Source organism: Sceloporus occidentalis, unplaced genomic scaffold (assembly GCF_023333645.1).
Source record: "Sceloporus occidentalis isolate IW3139 unplaced genomic scaffold, rSceOcc1.0.p SCAF_1, whole genome shotgun sequence".
Lineage (NCBI taxonomy): Eukaryota > Metazoa > Chordata > Lepidosauria > Squamata > Phrynosomatidae > Sceloporus > Sceloporus occidentalis.
In genome coordinates this window covers 1221660-1246349 of record NW_028316981.1, presented here as the reverse complement: position 1 = coordinate 1246349, position 24690 = coordinate 1221660, and the positions used below count along the sequence as shown (strand labels likewise).

The 24690-nt window shown below is 46.8% G+C and overlaps 1 pseudogene across 1 annotated transcript in view; it reads right to left on the bottom strand.

Moving 5' to 3' along the window:
- Positions 1-22705, bottom strand: part of LOC149320322 (uncharacterized) — a 40462-nt pseudogene extending 17757 nt beyond the window's left edge. Inside the window, exons 1-7 of the transcript XR_016278054.1 lie at positions 22514-22705; positions 21464-21979; positions 20486-20612; positions 18935-19005; positions 13611-13737; positions 8576-9803; positions 4642-4708 (exon numbers count right to left, since the gene is read on the bottom strand). The product of XR_016278054.1 is annotated as an uncharacterized LOC149320322 (transcript). The remainder of the gene's footprint in view (positions 1-4641; positions 4709-8575; positions 9804-13610; positions 13738-18934; positions 19006-20485; positions 20613-21463; positions 21980-22513) is intronic.
- Between the last annotated feature and the right edge of the window lie 1985 nt (positions 22706-24690).

Sequence of the window (24690 nt, the reverse complement as noted above, 5' to 3'; positions counted from 1 at the left end):
CCTTCAATGTGATATGTTATACCACATATAATATCTAGCACCAGCATGGCATAGTGGTTTCTGGAGATCAGGGTTGGATTCCTTACTCAGCCATGGAAACCCACTGGGTGCCTGTGCAAGTCATGCTCCCTCAGCCCCTGTAAGCCCCAAGACAGAGTCGCCGGAGCATCACAAGAAGCCAGATGGGCCTTGAAGGCACAGCAGAACAATGTCTAACTCTCTCTTATTTATCCTGTTACCCTGCATTCACTATTCCCATTCTTTTCTTAGGTAGACTGCCTCAGCAGATGGAGGCTCAGTTTCTGACTGCTAGAGCTATGGGCCTCTTTGGGGGAACACAGCCCATGTTCCCACAGGCCAGGATCCTGCTTTCCAGGACCTCCTGGCTTCGGTTCCCATCGCCAGCCCCATTCCCTGGTTGTCTTTTTGGTTCCCATCCCTCTTCCTTTCCTTTTCCACAGAGTGCCCTCCCAAGGGCTTAGGGCCAGGCTGCAGATGCTGCTGCCGATGCTGCTGCTGCTGCTCCTAAGCGCCCTCCTCCTCCTTCTCCTTGCTCTGGGGAGGAGGCCCACTGAGGGGCCACTCGAGGCCCCGGCTGCTGGGGGCCAGCCAGGCATCCTGGCTCCTTGCTCTGGGCCCCTTTCTTCCTCTGAGGTGCCTTCTTTCCCGGGAACGGAAGCGGGGCTCCGACAGAAAGGGGTTTTACATCCCAGAGGGCTGTTTGGTGCAGACAGGGACTGCAGTGGATTCCCAGGGCCTTCTTAAAGGACGAACAGAAACGGGAGTGGCCAAGCGGGCAGAGCTTGGCGGCGGCGGCGGCATTCCTTCCTCCCTCCCTCCCTCCTCGTCTTTCCGCTCGGCATTTCGGGGCCTTCTTTTCCATTCAGGGAAACCCAGGGAGCCTCTCAGGTCTCCTTGGAAAGACGAAGAAAGCCATACCAAGAAGGACCCAGGAAGGCCCTGCCAACCGACATGGAACCCCTCTCCTCCCCCACAGACAGGGCCAGGCCTCCAACAAAGCCCCACTCAGGGCGCCCCTTTCCTTACCTCCTCCTCCAGCCTCCCTTCCCCAGCAGTGCTTGCCTCTCTAGGAATCTGAGCCCTCCGCTCTCTCTCCCTTGGAAAAGGACTCTCTAGGAATCTGAGCCCTCCGCTCTCTCTCCCTTGGAAAAGGACTCTCTAGGAATCTGAGCCCTCCGCTCTCTCTCCCTTGGAAAAGGACTCTCTAGGAATCTGAGCCCTCCGCTCTCTCTCCCTTGGAAAAGGACTCTCTAGGAATCTGAGCCCTCCGCTCTCTCTCCCTTGGAAAAGGACTCTCTAGGAATCTGAGCCCTCCGCTCTCTCTCCCTTGGAAAAGGACTCTCTAGGAACCTGAGCCCTCCGCTCTCTCTCCCTTGGAAAAGGACTCTCTAGGAACCTGAGCCCTCCGCTCTCTCTCCCTTGGAAAAGGACTCTCTAGGAATCTGAGCCCTCCGCTCTCTCTCCCTTGGAAAAGGACTCTCTAGGAATCTGAGCCCTCCGCTCTCTCTCCCTCGGAAAAGGACTCTCTAGGAACCTGAGGCCTCCACTCTCTCTCCCTTGGAAAAGGACTCTCTAGGAATCTGAGCCCTCCGCTCTCTCTCCCTTGGAAAAGGACTCTCTAGGAATCTGAGCCCTCCGCTCTCTCTCCCTTGGAAAAGGACTCTCTAGGAATCTGAGCCCTCCGCTCTCTCTCCCTTGGAAAAGGACTCTCTAGGAACCTGAGCCCTCCGCTCTCTCTCCCTTGGAAAAGGACTCTCTAGGAATCTGAGCCCTCCGCTCTCTCTCCCTTGGAAAAGGACTCTCTAGGAATCTGAGCCCTCCGCTCTCTCTCCCTCGGAAAAGGACTCTCTAGGAACCTGAGGCCTCCACTCTCTCTCCCTTGGAAAAGGACTCTCTAGGAACCTGAGCCCTCCGCTCTCTCTCCCTTGGAAAAGGACTCTCTAGGAATCTGAGCCCTCCGCTCTCTCTCCCTTGGAAAAGGACTCTCTAGGAATCTGAGCCCTCCGCTCTCTCTCCCTTGGAAAAGGACTCTCTAGGAACCTGAGCCCTCCGCTCTCTCTCCCTTGGAAAAGGACTCTCTAGGAATCTGAGCCCTCCGCTCTCTCTCCCTTGGAAAAGGACTCTCTAGGAATCTGAGCCCTCCGCTCTCTCTCCCTTGGAAAAGGACTCTCTAGGAATCGGAGGCCTCCGCTCTCTCTCTCTTGGAAAAGGAGTCTAAGAATCGGAGGCCTCCGCTCTTCCTCTCCCTTTGGGAACTCTCTAGGAATATAAGCTCTCTGCTCTTTCTCTTCTTGGAGGACTCTGTAGCCTCCATTCTCACTGCCCCCCCTACCCCACAACTGCCACAAAGGAAGACATTCAAAGCACTCCCAACAAAGGCCATCCAGCCTCTGCTTCAAAACCTCCAAAGGAGGCAGCTCCACTATACTCCAAGGCAGGGGTAGGCAACCTGCGGCCCGCGGGCCAGATCCAGCCCAGCGAGGCCTTGGGACCGGCCCCAGCCCAGTCCTGCCACCGATTGCCGCCGGGGCCTTTGGGGGGCAATTGTCTATAGAGGCCTCAGAAACATGCATTTATGTTAACATTTTTTTAAAAATCAGCAATTCTTTTCGTGTGTCCTTAGGGTTGCCATAATGGAGGACCTCGAAACCGGGACAAATATAGGACAAGGTTTGAAAATGTAGGACTTTTTTTTTTTTTAATTTCCTGGCTAGATCTCCGCGGTGCCAGGCTTCCTCCTCCTCCTCCCGGCCTGGGAGGGAGCCTAGGCCGGCTCCCAGGCCGAGAAGGGCGAGGGGAAGCCTCGCATCGCGGAGATCTCCGCGGTGCCAGGCTTCTTCCTCCTCCTCCCGGCCTGAGAGGAAGCCTAGGCCGGCTCCCAGGCCGGGAAAGAGGCGGAGGCTGCTCCTCATCGCGGCGATCGCCGCAAGGGGAAGCGGCCTGCTCCTCCTCCCGGCCTGGGAGGAAGCCTCAGCAGGCTCCCAGGCCGGGAAAGAGGCAGGGGCCGCTCCTCATCGCGGCAATCGCCGCGGTGGGAAGCGGCCTCCTCCTCCTCCCTGGCCTTGCGGAGGCCTTGGAGGACCCCGCGGTCGGAGCTCCGACCGCGGAGCCGCCTCGAAGGCCTCGCTGGGGCCCGGGAGGGAGTGTCTCCGCGGCTGGAGCTCCAACCGCGGAGAGCCTTCCCAGGCCTCAGCAAGGCCTTGGAGCCGCCGCAGGGCCTGAGGTGGCCGCGGTGGGCGGGGCCGTCCCGGTTTGGGCGCCAAACCGGACCGGGACCGGGTTGGCCCCTCCCAAACCGGGATTGTCCCGCCCCCCGGCGGGATATGGCAACCCTATGTGTCCTCCATTTTTTTTTTAAAAAAAAGTGTCCTCCATTAGAAAATTTTGTCCTACATTTGTCCCGGTTTATTTATATATTTAATTTTTAAAAATAATATATTTAATTATTTATTTTTTGGCTTCTGCCCCCCAGTTGTCTGAGGGACAGCAACCCAGCCCCCGGCTCAAAAAGGTTGCCTACCCCTGCTCCAAGGCATTCTATTCCACTATTGAACAGCCTTTCCTGTCAGGACAAGACAGAGTTGGAAGAGACCACAAGAGTGATCCAGCCCAACCCCTGCCATGCAGGAACACAGAATCAAAGCACCATAGAATCATAGAGTTGGAAGAGACCTCAGGCCCATCCAGTCCAACCCCATTCTGCCATGCCACCCAGCCTCTCTTTAAAAACCTTCCAAGAAGGGAGTGTGTTCCACTGTCAAAGAGTTCTTGCTCAGGAGGTTCTTCCTGATGTTGAGCTGGAATCTGTCTTCCTATTCTCTGGAACAGTAGAAAACAAACTAGCTCTATCCTCAATATGACATCCCTTCAAATATTTAAACAGGGCTATCATATCACTTAACCTTTTCTTTTCCAGACTAAAAATATACAGCTCCCTACAGCAATCTTCATAGGGCATGTTTTCCAGACCCTTCACCATTTTGGTTGCCCTCCTTTGGACACATTCCAGCTTGTCAAACTCCATTTAAAGTTGTGGTGTCCAGAACTGGATGCAGTATTCCAGGTGAGGCCTGACCAAAGCAGAAAAGAGTGACACTATTATTTCCTTTGATCTAGATCAGCCATGGTGAACCCATGGCATGCGTACACTAAGCTCTCTCTGTGGCCACGCTTGCCTCTCAGTGCTGTACACCTACGTCAAGCCCCACACCAACAAAAAAGGACTGCTCCATGTTCCCCTGCAACCTGGAAGTCAAACAGGTGATAGGGCCTCCTCTCTCTGCCTCCTGCCCCCTTCACTGACCCACTCACGACCCAAGCACCATTTCCTCTCACCACCTCCCCACCCATCTCCTCCTTTGGTAATGAACATGATTCTCTTGCAGGGTGCCTCAGACTTGTAGTCCTCTTTCTTCCCCCGATCGCTGCATGTCTGGGAGGAAGAAGGCAAGCTTGACCTAGATGCAAAGCAGTTCTTTGTTGCATCTGTTTTCCAGCAGAATGAAGGCAGAAAACTCAACTCTGGCAGGTGAGGAAGTGGGAGAGGGAGCAAGTTGCTGAGGAGCTCAGGCAGTCCACCTTCAGCCCTGATGTGCGGCCTCTCCTCAGCTGTTCCCTCACCTTCTGAGGGGCCTTGAAGGTGGGATGAGGAGAGTGAGTTATGGCCATCATAGTGAGACCCACCGTGCTGGGAGAAAGGCCTGATGAGAATTAAGAAAGGCCTGATGTGCCCCCCCCCCCCCATGGCCCTTTCCAGAAGGGAGACCTGCATGACTTACCAGGCAGCTATCTAGCCTAGAATGGGGTGGAAGATTGATCGGAACCACAAACGTGTCCCTGTTAGTGCTCTTGGACATCTCAGCGGCTTTCGATACCATTGACCATGGTATCCTTCTGGAACGCCTGGGGGAGTTGGGAATCGGGGGGCACTGTGCTCCAGTGGTTCCGATCCTATCTCTCTGGGAGGTTCCAGATGGTGCAGCTGGGGGACGTGTGCTCCGACAAGAGGGCCCTTACATCTGGTGTCCCTCAAGGAGCCATTCTGTCCCCCATGCTTTTCAACATCTACATGAAACCGCTGGGAGAGATCATCCGGAGACATGGGATGCGGGGTTATCAGTACACTGATGACACCCAGATAGTTTTCTCTATGTCCCCAACTGATTCAGTGACCAAGGATGGCATCTCACCTCTCGTTGCCTGTCTGGAGTCGGTAATGGGCTGGATGAGGGAAAACAGACTCAGCCTGAATCCAGAGAAAACAGAAGTGCTCGTGATAGGTTCTCCGGGCCCGGGAATGTCTGTGTTTCCACCTGTCCTGAACGGGATCACGCTTCCTGTGAAGGACTCAGTGCGCAGTCTGGGGGTGCTCCTTGACTCGTCGCTCCACCTTACATCTCAGGTGGATGCGACGGTCAGGAGTACCTGTTATCAACTTTGGTTGATTCGCCAGCTGCGCCCCTACCTGGGCCGGGGGGACCTTGAAACGGTAGTACATGCTCTGGTAACCTCTCAACTGGATTTCTGCAGTGTGCTCTACATGGGACAACCCTTGTACCATACCCGGAAGCTGCAATTGGTGCAGAATATGGCGGCCAGACTGGTCACTAGTACTTCCAGAGCGAGTCATATAACACCGGTCCTTAAAGACCTTCATTGGTTGCCTATTTGCTTCCGGGCACAATACAAGGTGTTGATTATTACCTATAAAGCCCTAAATGGCTTGGGCCCAGGGTACTTGGAGGACCTCCTCTCTCCATACAATCCGCCCCGCACTCTCAGATCTGCCGGGAAGCAATTGCTAAGGATTCCAGAGGCTAGATATGTTACCACCACGCAGAGGGCCTTTTCCACTTCGGCCCCCATGTTCTGGAACTCACTTCCCGGCGAGCTCCGCTCGGCCGCCTCGCTGGAACAATTTAAAAAGGGGTTGAAAACACACCTATTCCAGCAGGCATACCCCTGACCCCTGATGTACTCCCTCCCCCCCCCCCCCTTAGCAGCATTGTTGAGCTAGTGTGAGATTTTTTATTGTGTGATATGTTTTAATGGTTTTATTGGTGAAATGTATTGTATTATGTTGTAAAACCACCTTGATCTCTGGAAAGGTGGTATATAAATAAAATATTATTATTATTATTATTATTATTATTATTATTATTATTATTATTATCCTTTCCAGGATGGAGAACCGCCTGGTGAACCCTCCCTCCTGGAAAGGGTTGTAGAGCGGGGGGATTCGGTCCTCCACCCTTTTTTCTTTCCATGTTTCCCCCCAGACGTCCTGCACCAAGAAGTCCCACCTCCAGAAGTCCCGCTCACTGGGAGACCCATCCCCTGGCACAAAGCTTTCTAATCTATTTAAGGTCATTTTGAATTTTGATTCTGTCCTCTGGGGTATTATCTACACCTCCTAATTTGGTGTCACCTGCAAGTTTGAAAAGCATGCCCTCTATTCATGCAACCAAGTCATTGATGAAGATGTTGAATAGCACTGGGCACAGGACAAAGAACCCCCCTGGTCACTTTTCTCCAAGATGAAGAGGAGCCATTGCTGAGCACCCTTTGGGTTCAGCCAGTCAACCAATTTCAAGTCCACCTAATAGTTGTCTTGTCTAGCCCAAATTTTACTAGCTTGCTTGCCTGAACATGTTGAAGGCTTTATTGAAATGACAACATTCAACATCCACATCATTCCTTTAATCTAACAAGCTGGTAATTTTATCAAAAAAAGAGATAAGAATAGTTTGTCATGACTTATTTGCAAGAAAGCTACGTTGTTTTCCAGCAATGGAGGTGGAAACATCCTATAACATGGGTTGATTCCATCTCTTGCTCCGAAATAGGCAGGAAAAACAGACTTGAAGGAGTTTCCACCATAAGGAGCAACCTCCACCATCCCTCAGTTTTTTTCCTGCCTTGCTCCGAGTAGGCTGTGTTTTTCCTTTTCTCCTCCTTCTTTGTCTTAAAGACTTTAATATTTCCTCTAATATTTCTTCTATTCATAATCTGTTCTCTCCTGCCTTGACAACTACCTGCAAAAACAGCTATGTTTTCTTTAGTCTTGCTCTATCCCTTTGACTTTCTAACGGCTGAAACAAAGCCAGGCAGGGAGAGACAGTTTATGGCATTCCTTTCTAAAGACTCCCTAGTTAATGATCTGCTCTAGAATGTTTCCTGGTATTGGGTCAGACTAACTGGGCAGTAGTCAGTCAGTCAGTCAACCTTTATTAGACATAGAAAAACAGCAAGCATTTACAACATTTACAATAAAAGTTTAGGATTGTTATTAAAATTTAAACCATAATCTTGCTGCCTCCACCAGAAAATTGGCCATTAACCTGGTAATGTGTGGGTTCTGATCTTCCAATAGGTATTCCACTGATAACCCATTCAAAGAGATATTCATTTCCAATAACCTTAACAATTTCCCCCTCAGAATTATATACAATGGACAAAGCAATACAATATGATGGAGAACATCTGGATCTTGATCACAGTGACATACACGATTCAAAAATGGGGTCTGCAGATATCTGCCCCTGGTCACATTTGAGGGGTGTACATTCAGTCTTGCAAACAAAAAGGCCTTCCTCGACACCAGCAGCAAAAGGGTTTGAAAATAGCCTGGTATCCTACCCTGCAAGGGGGGGATCCTGAGCATCGCTGGAGAACACACTCTAGGAGGAGTGGGATATGTCAGTTGATATTCTCTCTCTGCAAGGCAGACCCTAATAGATTCAAGACACTCCTTTTCAGTAAGGAAAAGGAGAATCAACATTTAAACCTATAGAAATTACTTTACTTTCATAAAATTTAGCCCAACTAGCATAGTAAATGTCAGACAGTAGGAGCCATAAAGACTGGATCTATTAGGCTGGAAATATATCTTAAACCAAAATCTATAAGTCATCAACCAGGCTTGAGTTTCAAGAGCATTCAATCCCACTTCCACATAGAGAGTCAGATGGTGCACACATGGCAGTAACATAATAGTCTCCTGATCTTTTCTAAGATGGTTGCAGCCTGATAAGACACTGCTTAGAGCTCCTGTTTTTTAATTTTCTGTAAGGTTTTATCAGCTTGTTTAAACTGGGCAGTAATTATTTGCCCCCCTTTTTGAAGATGGGGACATCTATACAGAAGTGCTTAGTTTTTTGTGGGTTTTTCAGGCTATGTGGCCATGTTCTAGCAGAATTTTTTCCTGACGTTTCACCAGCATCTGTAGCTGGCATCTTCAGAGAATGTTGGCGAAAACGTCAGGAAGAAAATCTTCTAGAACATGGCCACATAGCCCGAAAAACCCACAAAAAACTATGGATGCCGGCCATAAAAGCCTTCGACTTTACACAGAAGTTCTTGCAAATAAATTAGGTCTGATTGGAGCTACGATGAAAGTTTTAGGAATTTTATCCACTCTGTGTCATGGTTTGAGTATTGGAAAGGTGTGAAATTTCAGGAAAATGTTTCCTACAGTCCTGTGGTCTGTATGGTTTGTCTCCTGTGTGGACTCCCTCATATTCGAAAGGTGTGAATTTTGAAGAAAATATTTCACATATAACAATTGAATGATTTCACTCCTCCGTGGATTCTCTGATGCTTCAAAAGATGCCACGTTTCAGGAAAGCATTTCCCACACTCTTCGCATTTTTATGTTTTGTCTCCTCTGTGGACTCTTTGATGCTTCACAAGGCATGAATTCAGAACAAAACCATCCCCACACTGATGACATATAAATGGTTTCTCTCCTGTGTGGACTCTCTTGTGCATCAGAAGAGCTGACTGGTGAGCAAAACCTTTCCCACACTGCTGGCATGTGTATGGTTTCTCTCCTGTGTGGACTTTCTGGTGTCTCATAAGACATGATTTCTGAGCAAAACCTTTCCCACACTGCTGGCATGTGTATGGTTTCTCTCCTGTGTGCACTCTCTGATGGACCACAAGATATGACTCCTGAGCAAAACTTTTCCCACACTGCTGGCATGTGTATGGTTTCTCTCCTGAGTGGAATTTCTGATGCTTCACAAGGTCTGACTTGGAAGCAAAACCTTTCCCACACTGCTGGCATGTGTATGGTTTCTCTCCTGTGTGCACTCTCTGATGCTTCACAAGATCTGACTTGGAAGCAAAACCTTTCTCACACTGCTGGCATATGTATGGTTTCTCTCCTGTGTGCACTCTCTGATGCCTTACAAGATCTGACTTGTAAGCAAAACCTTTCTCACACTGATGGCATGTGTATGGTTTCTCTCCTGTGTGCACTCTCTGATGTTTCACAAGATCTGACTTGTAAGCAAACCCTTTCCCACACTGCTGGCATATGTGTGGTTTCTCTCCAGTGTGTGTTCTCTGATGCTTCACAAGGACTGATCTGCGAACAAAACCTTTCTCACACAGATGGCATATGTATGGTTTCTCTCCTGTGTGGACTCTCTGATGCCTCACAAGATCCGACGTGTAAGCAAACCCTTTCCCACAATGCTGGCATTTGTGTGGTTTCTTTACTGTGTGGGCTTCTTGATAGTTTACGCTGTACAATTTAGAACCAAAACCTTTCACACATGAAATTTTACACCTGAAGTGTTTCTTTAGGGAATGAGGCCTCTTGCAAGGCACAAATGCCATATTTTGAGGAAAACATTTCCCAGATGCATTTTGTTTGTAGGGCTTCTCTCTGATGTAACTTTCCTCTTCTGATGGTTGAGCTTCCTTAGTAAGTTCAAGTTTTTGCCTAGAACTCTTCCCATACTTAGCACATACATAGGGTTTTCTCCAGTTTTCTGCTGTGAAGGAGAAAATAATAATTGTGTAAAAAAGCATTTCAGAGTATGGGAAGCGGATTCAAGACAAATGAATCATCAGAACCAAAGAAGACCTACTATGCTCCCTCTTACGGCATAAATCCAGACTATCTGATAGCCTGTATCTTCCCACAAGAGCCTCCTTGAGTTTTACAAGCTTCAGGGGAAGGCTCTCTCCACCCTCCAGCAGATTTTGACCATAGAGTCATGCTGGAGGACCTCTAGATTCCTAGAGAGGCAACCTCTGAAGTTCTTTCAGCATGAGTCTAGGGTCAGCCTCCAGCAGAAATATCAATGAACGTACACTATAAATCAAATAAATAAATAAAACTCTGTCATCAGCAATCTTTTAACCTCTGGATGAATACATTTTCATTCTTTCGTAATATTTTAAGACGTTTAGGATTTTACATGCTGACACCCATCTATTATTTTAGCTTTGTTTGAAGCCTTATACCAGTTTTATTTGACCTGAAACAAAAATATAACAGTATCCATCATGACAGGCCAAGGGAACTGTTCAATAGGTCTGAAGAGAAGGACTTGGGGGCAAGCACCTGGCTCCCTGGACTGTTGCTTTCCTCTCTTGTTTGAGGCCTTTCCAGAGACATCTGCTCTCAGAGGAATGGAGCAAGACTACTGAGAATGGAGGATTTGTGAAAAAAGTCTGAGGGAGGAGAGCTTCCTCTCTTGAGCTGAGATTGAACCTGAGTCCAGCGATGCCTAGTGCTCAGAAAAGATGGATCATATTGTGCTGCGCAGAGCATCTGTAATGATTTGGTCTCCAGTCATTTCAGGATTCCTCTCAAACCACAAAGGGTTAAGCTGGGGGGAGGTACATGCTAATGAGAGCTTACATCACATGCTAATGACAAGTTACATCATAGCTCACCTAAGGCCCAACTGGCCAATCAGTAGAGCAGCACCAGGTTTTTCAAGAACCTTCCATTGCAGGGCTTTAAAAAGCGTCTTAGACCATGTGGTCTTTTGTCTTCTTGTTTTGGGAGCCCAGCTGATTGGACCTGTGCCAAAAGGGCAGGCTTAAGGGATGCAAGTTGAGCTAGGCAATGAAAGCCAGCTCCTTGCATCCAAAAACCCATCAAGAACTGCAGAACCCATCTCTGTGTGACTAGCTTAGGAAATGTGCTAGTGCGTCTAGGCTTTTGTTATGTTTATCTTTTGGCTTGCCTGAAATGAACATCTTGTAACTATACATTCTGTACCTGCAGGGCAAGGAGGCCTTGCATGAATGATACCTTATTGTTCTATTCTGTCTGCTTAGAATAAATACCTTTCTTTAAAAGTATCTGCTGTCTCTGTACTCCTATACACGTGTCTTAGCTGGGTCGTCGCTTGGGTAGGTTAGCAAGGGAAGGAACTTAAGTCCTTAGCAAGTCCCAGTGTGTGCTAAGGGGAGTTCATTGTAAATTCACTGGGTGGTGGCAGCTTGACTAGAGGATCTCAACGGGCCTCATTCAGCTCAGCAAGGAGTGGGAACAGCGACCCAGGAGACTCTTGAGAAAATTAAAGGGCTCCTCTGGGGCTAAGGGCCAAGAAGAGGGTGGCTGTGTACCGGCCTGGACCCTAGGGATCATCACAGCATCTAAGGCAGGTGTTCTGTGGACAACACACAGCCACCAGGCCTAGTTTTGCTGCCAGGTTTTCAAAATAGCAATAAGGGACAGAGGAAATTCATGACATGCGGGGTTGACAAGTGCTCTACCTAAATACCGAATGAAATTACTGATTTCTTTTAACATAGACCCTAAACAGACTGGCAGTAAGCACCGGTGTGAGCTGTTTTCTCTCCTCCCTCCACCTGATTCTTCTCCATTGTACTGTATAAAGATCCATGTGTGATCCATACAGCATGGATGGGCCACACAGCAAAAGCCTAAAAATCATCATCATCAACATCATCATGTTAATTTTATCTTGTTTTTCCTCCAGAGCAGCTTACAGTCTATAAATACAGTACAATTAAAAAATTACAAAAGTGACAATTAAAATGGAGTTAAACTATTGCAATGCAGGATTGTTTAAAATAAATTACAATTTAAAAAAAACAACACTTAAAACAAGACATATTAAAACAATACAACACCCCAAGATGTTCTTCTTTAAAAACTTTCTGTTTTAAATGCCTATCTAAACAGAATGTCTCAGCCTGCCAGCGGAAGGATGATAAAGAAGAAGCCATTCTGGTCTCCCTGGGCAGGGAGCTTCAGAGTCCAGGGGCAGCCATGGATAAGACCCTCTCTTGAGTCCCCACCAACTGTGCTTGCGATGGGGCCAGGACAGAAACAAGGCCCACTCCTGAAGATTCTAGCTCCCAGGATGGTTCATACAGGGAGATATGATCTGTCAAATAGACCAGACTTGAGCCTTATAGGGCGTTATAGGTCATAATCAGCATGTTGAATTGTGCCTGGAAACAAACTGGCAGCCCATGGTGCTGTTTCAACAGGGGCATTGTGTGGTGTCTATAACCTGTCCCCGTTAACACTTTCGCTGAAGTTCTTTGGAGCAGCTGAAATTTACAAACACTCTTCAAGGGCAGCACCAAGGAGACCACATTACAGGAGTCCAAACAGGATGTAACTAAGGCACATAACACTGAGGCCAGATCCAGCATTTCAAGGAATAGGAGCAGCTGGTGCACAAATTTTAAATGTGCAAAAGCACTCCTGGTCATTCAAAGCTGAGTCCAGGAATAGCTCCAGACTGTGAACCTGTGTCTTCAATGGACTGTAATCCCATCTAACACAGATTGAATCCCTATTCCCCGAACTGCCTTCTAAGTGACCAGGAACATCTCTGTCTTGTTTGGATGTTTACACCTGAAAAGAGATCAAGGATTTAAATTCTGGAAGCCAGATGGAGAGCATCTGGATAAAAATTAGAGGGGAAAGAAACAACAGTGGAACACACTGCCTCCAAATGTGGTGGAGTTTCCTCCTTTGGAAGTTTTTAAACAGAAGCGCAAATCAAAGTGCTAGTCCACGCTATTTGAGGCCATATCTCCCCATACAAACCTGTTAGAGCCCTAAGATCTTCCGGGGAAGACTTTCTCTCAGTCTCGGCACCATTCAAGGCTCACTTGGTGAGGACACGAGAAAGCCGTCGCGGTGGCTCCTCTCACCCTTTGGGAGGCTAAACTGGCCCCTTCCCTCCTTGCATTTCAACAGCATTTTTATTGAAAGAAGCTTTTCAACATATAGTTGAACCTCCATATTCATGTATATAACACTCACAATTTTTAATATTCACAAGGTCATGGCAGCCTGTGTGTGTGTGTACTCCTCCTCCTCCTCCTCCCTCCAGGGCTTTCTCCTTCAGAAGAAAGCGTTCAGGAAGCAGAAGTCAAGGAAGGTGAACATGCCAATCCAGCCCCTTTCCCAGTGGGAACAGCTTCCTTCCTAAGGCAGCTACCCCACCGGGAATGAGGCAGAGGGGAATAGATCCTCCTCACCCATTTCCTGGTGGGATAGGTGCCTTGGGTAGACATCCTTAGTACTACTCATACTTGACCTCTGCTCTTCAGTCTTAGAGAGATCCTCCATCAGTGTCACCCTGCCACACACACTATTGCTTCTGCCCACTAGCTGTTGGCACATTTCATCTGCCTCTTCAGCAAAAGCCTGTCTTAGGAGACCCTACTACCAACCATACTCTGTCAGCATAGCTTCTTGCCTCACAGAAGCATGCAATCCCACCACAAGGGAACAAGAGAGCCTTACCAAGACAGCCTCTAAAGACATAATCATCTAGGGAAAGAGAGAGCCTTACCAAGAGAGTCCATGATCCCAGAGATCTCTGCTGTGATCTGCCTGTGCAGGGCTCTCTGGTCTGGATCCAGTAGGGCCCACTCCTCCGGGGAGAAAGACACGGCCACTTCCTCAAAAGGCAACAGGCTCTAAAGACAGAAGAAAAAGGTTCTTGCTCACACATCAAGATGGCTGCCGGCTGTAGCAATTAGAACAAAGCAGTCTCACCGGCTGATATGGCTCCAAAGGCAGCTGAGATGAGACAGTCTTCTGCCAACACCAGCATGAACATCATGAACAAAGTCTGACAAACACAAGAGCCTCAGCCCATGACATATTCTACACCTTCAGTAAAAGGAGACTGCCTTTAAGGAAATGTTAGGCAACTGCAGATGGGATGGGCAGCTCAAACATGGGCATTTCAGCATGCCAGGAGGGAGGATGCTGGGTCACTTCCAACTGCCATGTTGGCCAACTTTCAGCTGGTGTTTTTGATTTATTTATTTTTCAGTTTTGTAGGGAGGATTGTGGAATTTTATACCATATCCTCCAACTTTCCCAATTTGTCAGCCACAATGCCAATTAATTCTCTTTTGTCCACTTTTCCAGCAGATTCTATATACTGTAACTGCTGGCATGCTCAAGGAGGTTTTAGAGTACAGAGGAGAAGGTGACTTGGGAATAGTGTTTTGAGGGGTTCTTATAGTTTTTTAAGTTTTTCTTATTCACTTTTTTCCTTAAGGGGCTTGTAGGCTTATCTTGGCATCTGTTCCCACATAAAACCTCTGTTAATATCTCAGTGTGGAAAAAAGGGTTCTAAGAATAAACACCACCCATGGTTTGATGCCGAATGTCATAAGATGAGGACCGATTTGAGGAAACAAATGAGTTTGGTCCATTCATTTCCCAAATCCAATGTATATTTAGCTATGCTTAACACCAGAAAGAACCATACAAAACTAGTCAAAACTAAAAAAACTATGTTATGTGGGCTGAATTAGAAAAAGAGGCAACTAATAAGAATTCAACTGAGTTTTCGCAATTAGTAGCCAGGAAGCTGGGCGATCTGGGATACAATTTGGAGATCCCAATTGCTGCATCAACTGGGAAGACTACTTCCTGAATATGTTTAAAGAACAGTCAAAATTAGTTAAAACATCAACAATGGAGGTATCCTTTGGGGATACAAATCAATTCCCCAAATGGCCTTCAGTTAGTATACAGGAAATTAGAAGCTTTATTGAAACATTAAAGAATAATAAAGCACCAGGTGAGGAATGTATGCCTCCTGAATGGTTAAAACATAGAACAGACTGGTGGGCTGCTTTATTTGCCGGCCTATTGACCCATATAAACAATACTGGCTGCTTCCCAAAAGGTTGGAGAGCAGGCATTGTTATACCTTTGCAGAAAAAAGGAGATAGAAGAGACCCCCAAAATTACAGGCCGATTAGTTTAATCAATGTGGCGGTTAAAATTTATGCAGAATTCTTACTGTTGAAATTGGAGGATTGGGCTGAGCAAAATGTGATTTTAGCTGAAGAACAGGCAGGCTTCTGACAAGGAAAAAGTACCATGGATAACTGTTTCACCTTTTTACACTTGATTTGAAAATATTCTACGAGAGTGGGGGATTTTACACAGCTTTCATAGATCTAAGAGCAGCTTTCGATTCAATTAATAGGAATCTTCTGTGGCAATTTTTTTTAAAGACTAATATTGATAGGAGACTTCTCTTTCTCATAAAGGAACTGTATACAGATACCAGTCTATAAGTTAGAACGGGTGTTAATCAGCTCAAACCAATAAGATTCCCACTTTTAAAGGTTTTCTGCAGATCTGCATTTTGGGCCCTTTTCCTTTTAATTAATAATACTGATTCAGATTTGTATAGTGTGGTTTTCATATGCCCAAAGTTTTGGATAGAGCTGTTAATATACTTTTATACACAGATGATTTTATTTTAGTGTCCTATATGGTGAGAGGCCTGCATACATTGTTGAGAAAGTTTAGCACTTATTGCCAGCTCAGTGATTTAGTAATTAACAACAGCATATTTAAAATTGTCATTTTTGGTAAAAAAAGGAAAATTCATAAATGGCGTATAGATTCTAAAGAAGTTGAGCAAGTGGAAGTTTATAATTATCTGGGCATAACTTTTGCTTCTAGAGGATGCTGGGCTCCACAGATAAAGAAGAATGAATTGAAAGCATCTACCTGTATTCATACTTTAAACAGGTTATTGAATTTTAAGTATCCCTGTTCATTTTATCCTGTTTTACAAGTATATAAGGCAAAGGTTTTGCCAATTTTGATGTATGGCTCAGAAATCTTTGGAATCAATAGAAATATGAAAATTGAAAGAACTCAGAATAAATTTTTAAGATTGATATTGGGGGTTGCAAGAAGTACCCCAGCACAAGCAATGAGAGCAGAATTTGGTATGGCAGCTATTTCTGACCAGTATTTATTTTGTATATTTAATTATTGGATTACGTTAACACAAATGTGTGATGATAGGCTTCCCTAAGTTATGTTTAATTGAACAGTAGAATAGTCTTACACCAAACTCCTGGCTTTTAAAGTTTTCTAAAAGGCTCTCAAGGGTGGGCTTTAGCGTTATGGCTGTCAGAAAGATCAATACACATGCTGGCAGTTTGTTTAAACAAAGAGTACTCAACATTAGAGCTCAAAGGGAACCTAGCAGCTCTGGCTTCAGTAAAATCCTTGAAAAGGGCCAAAACACTTTTCCAGGAAGAGAAATATCTGGTTTTCTCTATGAAAAAAGAACATTGGAAGGCTTTTGCTAACCTTTGCTTTGAGCAAATGGATTCAAGGGTGATTCAAGGAAGATACCAGGGTATCCCTTTTCTTAATAGACTCTGTATTTGTGGAGCTGTGATGATCTCCTGTGGTCCAAGCAGCCAAACAGCAGGCCTGTCTTGGCTCTTAGTTCCAGCAGATCCTTAATTTCTCCCTGAGTCCTCTGGTCTATGTTCCTACTCCTAGCGGAGTAGATTGTGACCTCTGAAGATCCTTGAGTCACGCTGCCACCACCCAGTGAATTTGTAATGGATTCCCCTTAACATACATTGTCACTAGTTCTCCTTCTTTGCTAATCTACGCAAGCATCAACCGAGCTAGGAAGCGTGTAAAGGAGTGTAAAAGTAGCAGGTACTTTTAAGAAAGTATTTATTATGATTAAACAAAGCAGAAAAAAATATATATAAATCATGCAAGACCTTAAGGGCCTTGCAGGTATAATATGTATACTTATAAAATATTCATTTCATGCAAGCTACCCTAAAAATACTAAATAAGGCCTAAACGTTCTAATCTGATTCCTTCCTACTTCAGAAGACACTAACTGCTGAAGACTCTTCCTCTCAACTGCTACTCTCCAACTGTCCCTTGGTCTCAGAGGCCTTTTTATAACCCTCTCGTAGAAGCTTCCAGAAGAAACTCTTGCTCCTGCACACTGATTGGCCAAGTGAGCCTTCCGTCCGCCGTGATGTAAGCTCTCATTAGCATGTTCCTCCCCCAGCTTACCCCATGGTTGTCTGAGAGAAGCCCTCTAAGGACTAGAGGTCCAGTCATTACAGGGGCATATAAAGTTGAAGATTTTGCACATTAACTGCTGCATTGTCAACTATATGATTGTATTACAGAGCAATATTTAGCTCCCATTCTCAGAAATTTAAGGGAAAGGAATGACAAAAGTAAGTTGTCTCTGCTTTTGCAAGGAGCTGAGTCTTTTATAACTCTTAGGGTTGCCTTGTTTGCAGTGAAAGCAGCTATTCTACAGAAGCAAGAAGAAGAAAAGGACCCCAGATAGATTTGAAGTCGAAGGCTTTCATGGCCGGCACCCATAGTTTTTTGTGGGTTTTTCGGGCTATGTGACTATGTTCTAGAAGAGTTTATTCCTGATGTTTCACCAGCATCTGTGGCTGGCATCCTCAAAGAATGCTGGAATGGAAGAGAATGGAGTATAAATATTGTGGGATGACAGGAAGCGATGTACATGTTAACCTGCGTATTGGTCTGTTGCTGAATGGCAAGGCCCCATTTAACTAATGGTCCATTGTCTGCTGGGAAATCCCCCTAACTTCGGGTGGTTTCCATTGCATTTGCTGGGTCTTGACAAGTCTACATAGGGACCACCAAACGCAGCAACCAAACACAAATCAAGGAACATGAGAACAAGGAACATTTCATTTTTCCGCCCTATGTGCAGTACCTTACATTTCTCTGTGTTGAAATTCATTTTGTTACCTTTGGCCCAGTTTTCTAGTCTGTTCAGGTCATTTTGAATTTTGATCCTATGCTCTGGGGTATTAGCTACACTCCTAATTTGGTGACATCTGCAAATTTGATAAGTATACCTCCAATTCTGTCTTCTGAGTCATTGATAAAGATGTTGTACAGCACTGGGCCCAGGACAGAGCCCTGTGGGACCCCACTGGTCACTTCGCTCCAGGATGAAAAGGAGCCATTGTTGAGCACCCTTTGGGTTCGGCCGGTCAACAAATTCCAAATCCACATAACAGTTGCCTTGTCTAGCCCACATTTCACTAGCTTGTTTGCAAGACTGTCATGGGAAACTCTGTCAAAAGCCTTACTGAAATCAAGATATACTGTATCCACAGCATTCCTTTCATTTACCAAGCTGTTATTTTATCATAGAGATTAGATTTGTCTGGCATGACTTGTTTCTCTGAAACCCCTGTTGACTTTTTTGTGATTATGGCATTGCTTTCTAGATGGTCACAGACTCTGTTTAATGATCTGCTCCAGAATCTTTCCTGGTATTGAGGTCAGACTAACTGGAGGATAATTGTTGGGATCCTCTTCTTTTCCTTTTGAAAATGGGGACAACGTTTGCCCTCCTCCAGTCTGCTGGGATTTCTCCTGTATTCCAGGAGTTCTCAAGGATTATTGCCAATGCCTCCGATATTACATACACAGGAGGTAGACAGCTGGAGGAATGTCACACACAGAAGTAGGGAAACTACTACAAGTACACACATCCAAAGGTCGAAGTACAGATAGAATCATAGAATCATAGAGTTGGAAGAGACTGCAAGGGCCATCTAGTCCAACCCCCTGCCATGCAGGAAATCCAAATCAAATCATCCCCGACAGATGGCCATCTAGCCTCTGTTTAAAGACCGCCAAGGAAGGAGACTCCACTACACCCCGAGGGAGTGTGTTCCAACCAGCCATGCTGCATTCTTCCTACCCATTTGTTTTCTGCCTATAAATAAAAGTGACTTGTATGGTTCCAGGTGTCAACTGAATTGGCTAGGGGTCAATTGAAGTGTCCACACCAGATGGTAGATGGCTTACCTGATCTGGTTCTGGTTCACCACAAAGAGGGAGAGGTGACTGAGTCTTTGTTGCTGGGATCATTTCAGCCTCTGTGGGAGAGACCAAGGCAAGAGGGAATCCAGTCACATCTGTTGCTGTTAGAAGTAGCAATCTTAAAGACTCACTAGGAAGTACAGGCTCCTCTCAGTTAACAAAGCCTCTGACAAGCAAGCTCTTTTTTACAAAGTCATATTACACCTGCCTTGCCCCCATTTCCTCCTCCTCCTATGCACAGCTGACACAATTTTAGCAGCATATGCATTGGCCAGGATGGTGAAAGAGAGCTGGAAATAACATGGGCTTTTCAGCATCTGGGTGTCTGGAGTAAACAATGCATTAATTCTTGAGCCAAGAAACAGTGGGAGCCTACTGCAGCCATGGGTGCCTTCCCACAACACACAAGGGAAACAGCAGCTGCCTCAGGAGACTCTCACTGACCATTCATGAACAGCTAAAGAGAAATAAAATGGAAGAGTAGAGAAGTCTCTCTCAACACCTATCCCCCACACTTAAAAAGAACAAACAAACAAACAAACAAAAAAAAACCACAGATGTATGAGTTGGCCACCAAAATGGAAATAGCAAGAAAAGTTGGTGCTGGCAAAAGAAATGGCCATTCCTAAATTCATTATGGGAGAAGCCTTCAGATGAGTTCTAGAAGGTTCCAAACATTTTTGTTTATTCATACAAGGTTTCCTCGACCTCATCATTTCACTTCATATATGCATATTGTTAGTTTGGAAGAAAATGTGTGCTGAAGCATGAGTGTGAATAGGGTGGAGAGTGTGAGTCCCAAAGAGAAAAAGCCAGCTCTGAATAGAAACACACAGGGTACAAGATGTGCCTTTTAAGACAGAGATGCAGAAAATCAATCTCCACATGTGGAGATGAGCATCACCCAAGCTGTGCAACCCTTGGGCCGAATGGCAATGCTTTGCACTAAATGTAGGGCTGAATGAACTATGGGATGCGCAGTGGTACTACAAGCACATCAGGCTAGATATTTATACACACACACACACACACACACACAATGAGAATTAACACAAAGCATTGAAGATGCTACATCAAAGATAGAGACTGTTTGAGGAGATATTCACTGAACATAGTACACATCCCTGGTGTGGAATGGCAGTCTATTTGCAGCAAAATGCACCCTTACAGATGCAACTGGAAGCCGAGTGACCCTGCATGCACAACTCTACTTCCACAATCATAAGCTGAACATAGATGTTGCACATCAGACCAAAAAGCCCAACAGCTTCCATTGGGGAAATTAAAGCCAGCGCGCTTTTGTAGTTTCAGCACCTGTCTACGGCTTGGGGGGACCAAGGTTCGAATCCCCTCTCTGCCATAGAAACTCTCTGGATGACCTTGGGCAAGCCAGTCTCTCAGCCTCAAGGAAGGCAAGGGGAATCCTCCTCTAAACAAATCTGGCCAAGAAAACCCCGTGAAGCTATAGCTTACCATAAGCTGGAAATTAATTTAAGACACACAACAACAACAACAACAACAACGAGGCATCCTTACCATGCAGGGGCCCTCCTCCATCATGCTCCTCCTCGAGTGCCCTCCATCGGGGACTCTTCCTGGGATCCAATGGAGCCTTCTCTGCCACAGGGATTTCAGAGTGAATTTCCAACAAGAGGTTTTTGGCCTAAAACAGCAGTCAGGATTCAAAACTTGAACGAGAAAATGGCAAAGACATGGGAAGAGCTCAAAAAGGTGAGATACAGAATGACACTTGTGTTATTACTTGGTATACATTTATTGCTTGTGCTGGAACACAAACAATTCTATAGAGCCTACAGCAAGAACATCTGAAGTTCTGGAAAGCTCTGCTTTGCCTTATAATGGCAGTCTACTTAGGAACTCATGTTTGTGTGTGTGTGTTTAAGGAAGAACTGAAACAGACATGGAGAAACAAACATGAAAACCGACTGCTACTGTATAGATACACCTGGCTGTACACTCTGTGGCCACAATGCTATTGTTGTTAATTTGTTATGTTAGGTATGGAATAAAAATAAAATGAAAAAACTCAGCAAAGGTAAAAATATTTCACTCCTTAAAGGTGAAAACTGGTAACTTGCAAGAGTATGTGGAAAACCATTCTGCTCCTGAACGCATCATGGGTGCAAATCAGGTTCATATAATCATAGAATCGTAGAGTTGAAAGAGACCACAAGGGCCATCCAGTCCAACACCCTGCCATACAGGAACTCTCAATGAAAGCATCCCCAACAGATGGCCATCCAGCCTCTACTTGAAGACCTCCAAGGAGGGAGACTCCACCACTCTCCCAGGAAGGAGTGTGTTCCACTGTAAAACAGCCCTTACTGTCAGGAGGTTCCTCCTAATGTTGAGCTGGAATCTCTTTTCCTGGAGCTTGCATCCATTGTTCTGGGTCCTGTTCTCTGGAGCAGCAGAAAACAAGCTTGCTCCCTCCTCAATATGACATCCCTTCAAATGTTTAAACAGGGCTATCATATCAAGAAATGCTCTCACCTTTTGCTCTTTCTCCTTCTTCTCTGCCTCTGCCCGACTCAGGAGGAAACCTTCTGCCAGGGCCACCGCCTGGGAGCAGGTCTCTGCCCCACATTCCCTGACCCAGTTCCCCATCTCTGGGGGCAAGATGCTCAGGAACTGCTCCAAGATCACCAGGTCCAGGATCTCATTTTTCGTGTGTCGCTCTGGCTTCAGCCACTGACGGCAGAGATGGTGGAGTTGGCTGCAAACCTCTCGGGGTCCCTCTCCCTCCTTGTAGGAGAACTGTCTGAAGCCCTGGCATTGCGTCTCTGAGCTGGCAAGCTCCTCTCTCATGGACCCCTGGATTTTCCTCTCCCAGATTCCTCCACTGCTCTCAGCAATGAGGTCATTGTGGCCTTTTCTTCCTTCAGGACCAACCGATTTTGGTTCCTCCATCTATGTTTTTTTAAATCAAATGAAGCCACAAAGAAGATCAAATTCTTTCACCATCCACCTGAGGGCAAAGATGTCCTTAAGATGCTCTGCTGCAACAGCCTGTGAAACCAATACATTTTGTTATTAATGATATTATCAGGTATTTACAGAGTACCATCAATATACATTATTCTCTTGTTGATACCCTAGAGGCACTAGAGCCTGTCTAATCTTGTAAGTACTAATCTGGTTACTACTTGGATGGGAGATCACCCAGGAATATCAGGTGTTGTAGATTCTACTTCAGAGGAAGGAACTACCAAAATCATCTGTGAGCATTCCTTGCCTAATAAAATCTTATGAAATTCATGGGGTCACCATAAGCTAACTTGTAAAAAGGCAGCTTACATTCTTTCAACTGAGAGCCAGTATCAGTGGAGTAAAAAACATTAACAGAGTGAAAAGCATTTTAAAATCATATCCATTGAAAGAAAAAACAGAACAGTATGCTACTACCATGCTTAACCTTCAATGTTACATTTTATAAGGCATATAATACATAGAACCAGTATGGCGTAATGGTTTGAATATTGAACTATAATCCTGGAGATCAGTGTTCATAAGATTAGTCTGTGGTCCCTCTCTTGTGCCTACCTCACTGGGTTGTTGTGAAGGTAAGAGAGTCAGGAACATTTGTGCCTCTCTGGTCTCCTTCCTATAGTCATGATGAGAGACATTCTTTAAACATCAGAGAGAGTATTTTCCTGTGTTTATTTTCTTAAAGCTGGTTGTGTTTGTGTTTGTGGAGGAGTGAATGGGACGCAGGGTGTCCTTCCTTCCTTCCTCTCCTGGGGCCCTTTTCCATTCAGGGAGCCCAAAAGAGCCTCTCTCTCTCTCTCTTGGTCTCCTTGTGAGGAGGAGAGACCCAACCCCCCCCAGCAGCCCCAGAAAGGAAGGCCCTCTCCCCTTCTGCCCCATGGAAGAGAAAGGAAGGGGAGAAGGGGCTCCCCATGGGAACTGCCCTCTTCCCCCTTTCCATGAGGGTCCTTGGGGAGAGGGAGGAGGAGGGGAGGCTGGGGATGCAGAGGGGCTCCTCCATTGCCAGGCCCTTTCCCTGGAGAGAAAGAGGGCAAAGGAGGGCAGCCCCTCCTCCTCCCCCAGAAGCCAGGTCTCCATGGGGCTCCCTTCATCATCACCCCCCCCCATCATCCTCTTCTTTCTAGTCTCTCTCTCCCTGAGGAGCAGGGCTTCCCTTCTTCCTTCCTCCCTGAGAACCTTCCATCCATTCCTAGAGGGAACCCCCATCCTCTCCATCCCTCCTGCCCCCTCTTCTTCTTCTTCCTCCTCCTCCTCCTCCCAGCAGAGCCCTCCCTTCAAGGGTTGGGTCTCCCTTCATCCCAAAGGGCTCCCTCTCTCTCTCCAAGGACCCCTGGCCCCCTCCGACCCACAGATTCCCCCCACAGAAGCCCCATTGAAGAGGACCCCCTCTCTTCCCAACTCCTCTTCCTCTCTCTCCTCTCCTGCTGCTCCCACTGGGCCTCTACCTCTCTCCAACACCTGGCCTTCCCAAACATGTCTTGCCTCTCCTAGTCCCTCCTCGCTCGGGGACTCTCTAGGAACCTCAGGCCTCTACTCTCTCTCTCCCACTTGAAGGAGGAGGAGGCCTCTCTAGGAACCCTGCTCCCTTGGGCCCTGGCTGACCCTGGAGGAGGAAGAGGAGGAGGAGGAGAAGGAGAGGAAGGGAGACTGGAGAGGAGGAGGCCAGGAGGGAGAGAGGGAGGAGGCCCTGGCAGCAGGGAAGAAGGCTCAGGAGGGGCCCCTACTCTGGAGGAGGAATAATAATGAGGACCTTGGACACCCCCTTTGACTGCCCTAGTGGTACACACACAAGCCGACAAAGTGGCTGCCTTGCTTCTCCAGTGTGGAGGGTGCCCCCGGCCGAGTGGGAAGAGCAGCCCTGCTTTTGGGGGAGAATGTGGGCCTCTGGGGGGAAAGAGGGGTCCCTGGAGGCCCTTTCCCTTCCGCATCCAAGGGAGGCAGGGGCTGAGGGCTCAAGGGGCCAGTCCTGAGGGTCGGAAGAAGGCCGGAAGGTGGGCGGTTGGAGGGCCGAATGCCTCAGGAGGATGGGCTGAACTCCTGTCTCTAGGCCCAGCTTCTGCCAACCTAGCAGTGCCAAAGCATGCCAGAAATGCAAGGAGATGGATAGGGACCACTTCTCAGGGGAAGGAACAGCGTTCGGTGGAGTCATGCTGGACCCACGACCCCAGAGCAGTCCTTGGACAACGCTGGCTCTTCAGAAACGGAGAGGAGCACCGTCCCTACAGTCGGTTACAATGAGACATTGGTGGCAAGGGACTGCCTTTGCCTTCTTGACCTTCCCTTCGGCCATGGGGCCTTGGGTCGGAGTGTTTTGGGGGAGGGCAGTCTGGGGCTGAGGATGGAGGGGACTATGGCTTCCTCACCCAGACACTCCCTGAAGGAGGAGGAGGAGGAGGTTTAGTGCCAGGGAATATTCGAGGAGGAATAATGTAGGGACAACAAAAGTAGACCACTACTGGATCCGCTTCCTCGCCCACCCCTGTTTTCATGCCTCCCTATGGGAATCCCCACAAGAAAGATGGGAAGGTAACACCCACACAAACAGACAAACACACTCTCCTATACTCTCCCTCTGTCTGATTCTGGCATGGACAGTCCTGAGGAATCCTCTATATCTGCTCTTAAAATGTCCCACTTTCTTTCCTCCTCCCTTTCCCTCTTTGTCCTCAGCTTCCTTCTGTTACTCAAAACTGAGTCCAAAATCCCACATTAGTTCCCACAAATTTATCTCA